This window comes from Nuphar pumila, chromosome 15, assembly GCF_984573655.1.
Source record: "Nuphar pumila chromosome 15, dmNupPumi1.hap1.1, whole genome shotgun sequence".
Lineage (NCBI taxonomy): Eukaryota > Viridiplantae > Streptophyta > Magnoliopsida > Nymphaeales > Nymphaeaceae > Nuphar > Nuphar pumila.
In genome coordinates, this window is record NC_143263.1 from 18,362,346 (window position 1) to 18,370,249 (window position 7,904).

Here is a 7,904-nt window from a genome sequence, read left to right on the forward strand (position 1 = left end):
TGAAGAATGGAGGAATATGTTCTTTGGTTGATTACCTACAGAAGCATTCAAGCAATGACCCTGGTTTCTTTAGTGCAATGCAACTGAATGAAGATGGGTATGCTGTGAATATGTTTTGGGCAGATTCAAAGTCAAGAGTAGATTATGAATGCTTCAATGATGTGTTTTTTTTTATAAGACAGTGAAGATTAATACAGAACAATGGCCATTTGCGCAGTTTGTCAGAGTGAACCATCACTCACAGAGTTGCATATTAGGCAATGCTTTTTTATATGACTAGATCAAGAAAACCTTTGAGTGGTTGTTCAGAGTATTTATACAGGCAATGAATGAGAAGCACCCTGAAACTGTACTTATAGATGGTGATTATACAATTGCGGCTGGAGTGTCTCATGTATGACCATATGCACATCATCGCTTATGTTTGTGGCAAATCTTTCAAAATGCAACAAAGAACATAGGACACATTTTTAATCAGAAGACATGGTTTGATAAAAGGTTTAGACAGTGTGTACTTGAGAGTATAGGCGAAGTAACCTTTATGTCTGATTTGGTGCAAATCATTCAGATGTATGACCTTGAAGACTGTGTGTAGTTACAACATTTATATGCAGACAAAGAGAAGTTGGCATTGGCATATGGAAGATAATACTTTTATGCAGGTATGATAAGCACATAAAGAGCCGAAACTATACATGTCACACTGAAAAAAACCTTGTATTCATGTTTAACAATGTTTCACTTTATGAAACAATATGAATTATGTGTAGACGGTTTTAGACAAAATGAGCTTGAACAAGATATAAAATGCTTCAACACCCGCCTTGTAACTTTGGGCATGAAATTATTGACGCAACCTGCAGATCTGTATACACTAATTGTATTTGAATATACTAAAAAAAAAGTTATACAGGTCATGAATTGCAACATAGAAGGACGTATGCAATATGAGAATATGCACAAATACCATGTTGTATGGGAGGACGAAGAGCATCCATAAAAGGCAAGAAGCACATGTTATGTAAAATGTTGACAACAGAACAGTTGAATGTACATGCAAAATATTTGAATTTAAAGGTATTTTATATCGTCATGCATTAAAGATACTTAATCAAGACAAGATACAAGAAATACCTGAGTCATATATAATGTGAAGATGGATGAGACAAGCAAAGATTAAACTGCTGGATACAAATAATGTCAATCCATTCAGTGTTGATGAGAAGTGTCACATAGCCTCCTGTTACCAGAGGCGTAGCTAGGGGGGGGCAGGACTGGGCTGTAGCCCAGTCCTGCCTCCCCAAACAGTTAAATTTTTTTTTTTTAAAGCCCAGTCCTAGCCCTGCCCTGATTCCATATGAAATAGATTTTTATCCATTTTTTAGCCCAGCTCTGACTGCAGCAAATACTTTGATTTGTCCATATGAAATAGATTTTTATTAATAATTGTAGCCATTTTTATTTTATCTCAAAAAAAAAAAATTTCCGGGGGCACTGCCCCCGAACCCCCGACTATCACACAAATAAAATCTTTTTTGCTGCACCCCTGTTTGCCCCCCCTCACATGAATCCTAGCTACGCCTCTGCCTGTTACCAACAACTATGTAGGTCACTTATGCATGTTGCAGATTTGGCATAAAAAAGTGAAGAAGCCTATGTATGTATGAGAAAAGAGTCAAAGAAATTACTTGAAAAAGTGCAGTTAATTCACCATGAGTCTGTTGCAACTCATGAAGACCAATCTAAGAAAATGTGATCGAACAACATAGGTAAAAATCATGCTTCTTCTGACCCTTGTGAGAAGTTGCGCCGAAGCATAAACATCATCTTCAATAAGTCTGGCGTAAACATTGTAGATTATGATAGAAATATTCACCTAGCGAAGGGTATCAAAAGAAAACCTACCTCTGATCGCAGTCGTCAGAGGACAAAGGGTGCACTGGAATTGGTTGGCAAGAAAATATCTAAGAAACAACCAACCCCTAAGCAACCAAGCTCTTCGCATGAATTGGCATGCAATACAATATATTGCCTCCCATATAAATTATATTATGTGCAACCTATTGATATCTAACTTGTGTAATTTTCAACATGCAACAATACCATACAGATGTGCACTACAACGTTGAAACCTACAATCCACCAGGCCTCTTTGAGTGGAATGATGACATGAGTTTGACAAGTCTTTTGGTATGTAACAATTTTGGGAGGATGTTTGCATTTCTTATTGAACGTAATGTAGTGTCTGATATTGTTTTATTTCATAACAGACTCGGCTCAATTCAAAAGTAAGCTACGCAACACAGGAATCACATGTGGATTCTTCAGCTACAAAATAGTTGTAGCATTTAACTTTCATTAGTGTAAATCATTATAATGTTTAGCATTCTATAATTCTTTGTTGTAAATCGATAATTCTTTGTTATAATTCTATAATTCTTTGTTGTAAATCGATAATTCTTTGTTGTAATGTTATAATTCTTTGTTGTAATTCTACAATAGAAATTATACTACAAATATCATAAAAATCGTTACTAAAATATATATATTATCTTACAAATCGATATGTACGACAATTCAACATAATATATTACAAATCAATATATGTCAATTGAGCATAATATCCTACAAATTGATATACGACAATTCAACATAATATATTACAAATCAATACTAACAAGCAAAATAATATCTCATAAATCAATATTAGAAAACACATAATAACTTATAAATCAATATACGGCAATTCAACATAATATATTACAAATCGATATTAACAAACAAAATAATATCTCACAAATCGACACTAGAAAATACATAATATCTTACAAATTAATATACGACAATTCAACATAATATATTACAAATCAATATTAACAAACAAAACAATATCTCACAAATCGGCACTAGAAAACAGGTATATCATCCCGAAAATCTTGAAAACAGGTATAATATATTACAAATCGGTATACGTCAATTCAACATAATATCTCACAAATCGACACTAGTCTGGGTTTTTGTATCTTGCTCAACTAGAAAATTCATCAATTTTTTGCATAGTTCTGTGCGAAATCCAGGTATATCATCTTTAAAAAAAAACCTGAAAGTCAGACCAATATAGAAATGTAGTCACCAAAAAACCCGAAAGTCAGATCGATTTGTACTTTACTAAGTCTAAACATCATGTCGATTTGGGTACACATGCGTAAAACCTTACAAAATATAAAACCCTAATATAGATATATATAAAACCTGACCCGACCCATTGTCCATGTGTAAAACCCTAGTCTATTCAACCTCTCTTCCTCTTTTCTGTGGCAACGTAGCTTCTTCTTCTTCTTCTTCATCTTCCTTTTTCTCCTCCGCCTTCATCTTCTTCTTCTTTTCCTTCTTCGACATTTCTGTCAAACACATATCTATCTTTTAGAGACTCTCATTTTTACAGAAGAGATCACCAAAACATCCATATCGTTCATCGTCGAGTTCATTTCCTGTTGCAAAGCGATTTTATGTGTAGCTGCGGATACATCCTCTCCAAGAAAATGAACTCATTAGTAATGGCAACCCACTGTACCATTTTTCTCGGACTGAGGCTGATTCTTAGAGACCCTAGCATTGGTGCACTCTTGACAATATGCTTCACAAACTTTAGCTCAAGCATTGTCCTCTTGAAGGAGCCGATGAGCTACATCATAAATCACATTTACGTATTTGTCTTCGATATACTTCATGACAAATACGTAAAAGTGATTTATGATGTAGCCCATCGGCTCTTCAAGGGGATAGTGCCTGAGCTGAAGTTTGTGAAGCATATTCTCAAGGTGCACCATTGCTAGAGTCTCTATCAGTCTCAGTCGAAGGAAAATGGTGCAGTGAGCTACCATTACTAATGCACTCATTTTCTTGTAGAGGATGTATCCGTAGTTGCACATGGAATCGCTTTACAACAGGAAATGAACTCGATGATGAACGATATGGATATTTTGGTGATCTCTTCTGTAAAAATGGGAGTCTCTAAAAGATAGATATGCATTTGACGGAAATGTCCTCCCATAAATAGCTTTCCACATTCTCGCACCTGGATTGGATTAAAAGCACGTCACTATTTTGGACGTGGGCTTCATACTGGTGATGATATATGTTTTCTTTCTTTATGATGGTCATGCATTGTATCTAAGCCAAACCATTGGTCATGATGTATTGTAACTAAATACTAATATTTTTTGTATATGAATATGGTTGTAAATCATGTGGATTTGTAGTTATAAAGTTACGGTGAGAACGATATGTCTTTGTGAACGAAATCGATTTATGTTTAAGAAGTTAACTCGATTTGTATCGTTGAAGTAAAACCCAAAATCCTTAAACCTAAAACCTAAACCCTAAACCCCATTCGCCCGTAAAAGCGATTAGAAAATATCGTTGACATAGACATAGCCCGTAAAAACAAATCGCGATAGCACGTAGCCTTCATACGTCATTGTGTAAATCACGATGGTACGTGTCATGCACTTAGATAAAGCTCATTGTCTAAAAGACATATGTCATTATGTAAATCGTGATGGTATAACGATTTATAAAATGACGTCTATGTTGGCCACATCTGGATAAAAATCGCACTGTGCATGAGTACAAATCACGATCAATGTTTGTGCAAATTGATTCATCCATTTATCAATGTTTATGCAAACTGTTTTATCCGCTTATCAATGTTTGTGCAAATCATTTCAGACATTTATCAATCATTGTGTAAATCGTGATAAGAACACATCTCGTAAAAGCAAATTAGTGGCATTTTCACTGTACACAACGCTAAATGCTTGTTTGATTTTTTTTACGAATGCCTATTATTACAATGATTTGTTCAATGGAATTTGTGTGCTACACTTATACATAAATCGATATTAAAAAAAAATCATATCTCACAAATCAACACTAGAAAACATATATAATCCTACAAATCGATATACGACAATTCAACATAATATATTATAAATCAGTATACGACAATTTAGCATAACATCTTACAAATCGATATACGGAAATTCAACATAATATATTACAAATCGATATTAACAACCAAAACAATATCTCACAAATCGACTCTAGAAAACACATAATATCTTACAAATCGATATATGACAATTCAACATAGTATATTACGAATCGATATTAACAACCACAACAATATATCACAAATCGATACTAGAAAATACATATTATCTTACAAATCGATATACGACAATTCAACATAATATATTACAAATCGGCATACGTCAATTCAACATAATATCTTACAAATCGATATACAACAATTCAGCATAATATATTATAAAATCGGCATGCGTGTGCTAGGTTCATAATTTTGGTTTATGGATCAATGTAAATTTCTATTGATATCTTAAAATCGATATTTAGAATCAAAACAATATCTTAAAACGATATTAAGAATCAAAACCATATCTTAAATCGATATTAAGAATCAACATAGAAATCAATATTAAGATTGAGAACAATATCTTAAATAGATTGGAAATTCATATTGATATCTATAAAATCGATATTTAGAATCAGAATAATATCTTAAATCGATATTAAGAATCAATATAGAAATCAATATTAAGATTCAAAACAATATCTTAAATTGATTTGGAAATTCGTATTGATATATTAAAAATCGATATTTAGAATCAAAACAATATCTTAAATCAATATTAAGAATCAAAACATCTTAAATCGATATGAAAATTCCTATTGATATCTTAAAAATTGATATTTAGAATCAAAATAATATCTTAAATATGAGGTTTAGTAAGATATTAAGGGTTTAGGGTTTAGAGTATAAGGTTAGGTATAGTAATATATTATGAGATATATGTACCAATTTATAAAATATTAAGTGCTTTCTAGTATCGATTTTTAAAATATTATGTGCTTTCTAGTATCACTTTTACATATCTCATAAATCGATACTAGAAAACACATAATATCTTACAAATCGATATACAAGAATTCAGCATAATATATTACAAATCGATATTAACAAACAAATTAATATCTCATAAAAATCGATATGGATATTTTGGAAATTCGTATTGATATCTTAAAAATCGACATTTAGAATCAAAACAATATCTTAAATCGAGATTAATAATCAAAACAATATCTTACGGGTTTAGGGTTTAAGGTTTTTAGGGTATAGGGTTTAGGGTTTAGTTTAGGTTAGGGTTTAGGTTTAGGGTTTAGAGTTTAGGGTTTAGGGTTTAGGGTTTGGGGTTTGGGGTTTGGGGTTTAGGGTTTAGGGTTTAGGGTTTAGGGTTTAGGGTTTAATAATATATTATGGGTTTAGGGTTATGGTTTAGTAAGATATTAAGGGTTTAGGGTTTAGAGTATATGGTTAGGTATAGTAATATATTATGAGATATATGTACCGATTTGTAAAATATTAAGTGCTTTCTAGTATCGATTTGTAAGATATTGTAGTATGTAATTGAAAACTGTGCGTGAAGAATTTATATTGTAGCGACATGAGGTGGCCATTTGCGTGTTCAAATCGTTGCTTATTTAGCGATTTCTATGAAAATCACTTTAAAGCTTCGTACCTATAATTAAATAGCTATCACGTGAATCACTATCATCAACAAGTATACATCACTATTTTATCAAACGTATAAATCATTCTTGCTTTAAACGTACAAATTGTTGCTTCAAACGTACAAATCGATGTAGAAATCGCACCCTTCATAAGTACACATCATTGTAACATTTGGGATTCAACAGTAAACATCGTTCCACATCTCGCTCGTTGTTGAAAATTTATATGCCTTATGAGTCATGGATTCTGGTTGACGATTTACGCGATTTACACAACGATTTGCCTTTATATAGAAAATATTGGAATAGTATAACACAAATCACGATATGTAAGCTATTATGCTAAATTTTTGTATCAATTTGTAATATATTATGCGATATGTATATCGATTTGTAACATATTTTGTGTTTGCTAGTGTCGATTTGTAAGATATTTGTATTATGATATTGAAACATGTGCATGCGGTATTTATATTATTGTGTGATTGCAGTGGTGATTTGCGTATTCAAATCATTGTTCATTTAGCGATTAAAATTGAAATCGCTTTATAGCATCGTCGCTGTCATTAAATCGCTGTCACGTGAATCGCTATCGTCAACACACATATATGATAAGTCATTTCTTTAATTGGCACGGTAAATAACAAGTCGATGCATAGTATAGTGCGATGCAACTGATGATCATGATAGATAACATGTAGAATGATGTGCATGTAGATTTAATTTTGGATGGTCGGCAGGAAGAAATCCTTTTGCCTCATAAGTGCACATAGTTTTCATTCTGCTCCTCATTCTTCTTTTGTTTTTCCTTCTTTTCGTCATCCTTCTTCTTATTCTTTTTCTTCTTCTTCATCTTTAGTTCTTCCTCATCTTTCTTCGTTTGCTTTTCATCTTCAATATCTGATGGATCAGGCTCCGCATAATAAATATCCAACAATTTGTTCCTGTCTTTTTCATGGTCAATGTTCATTATATTTTGGTACTTTACACAACCCTCATATATATCAGTTTGGCGGATTATTTCTCCTAGAGTCATCCCCTCCAACGGCGAAGGCTTTCTTGTCTTACGAATTATAGTCATTGCTAACCTGCACAACACATAAATTTAACCGCAAATCGTTGTAGAAATCAGACCCTTCATAAGTACATATCGATGTAAATCATAAATCGCTACTATATTAAATGTATAAATCGTGGCTGCTTTAAATATATAAATCATGAATCATAAATCAGCTAAATCACTACTGCTTGAAACATATAAATTGTTGCTATATCAAACAAATTGCTACTGCATTAAATGTATAAATCAT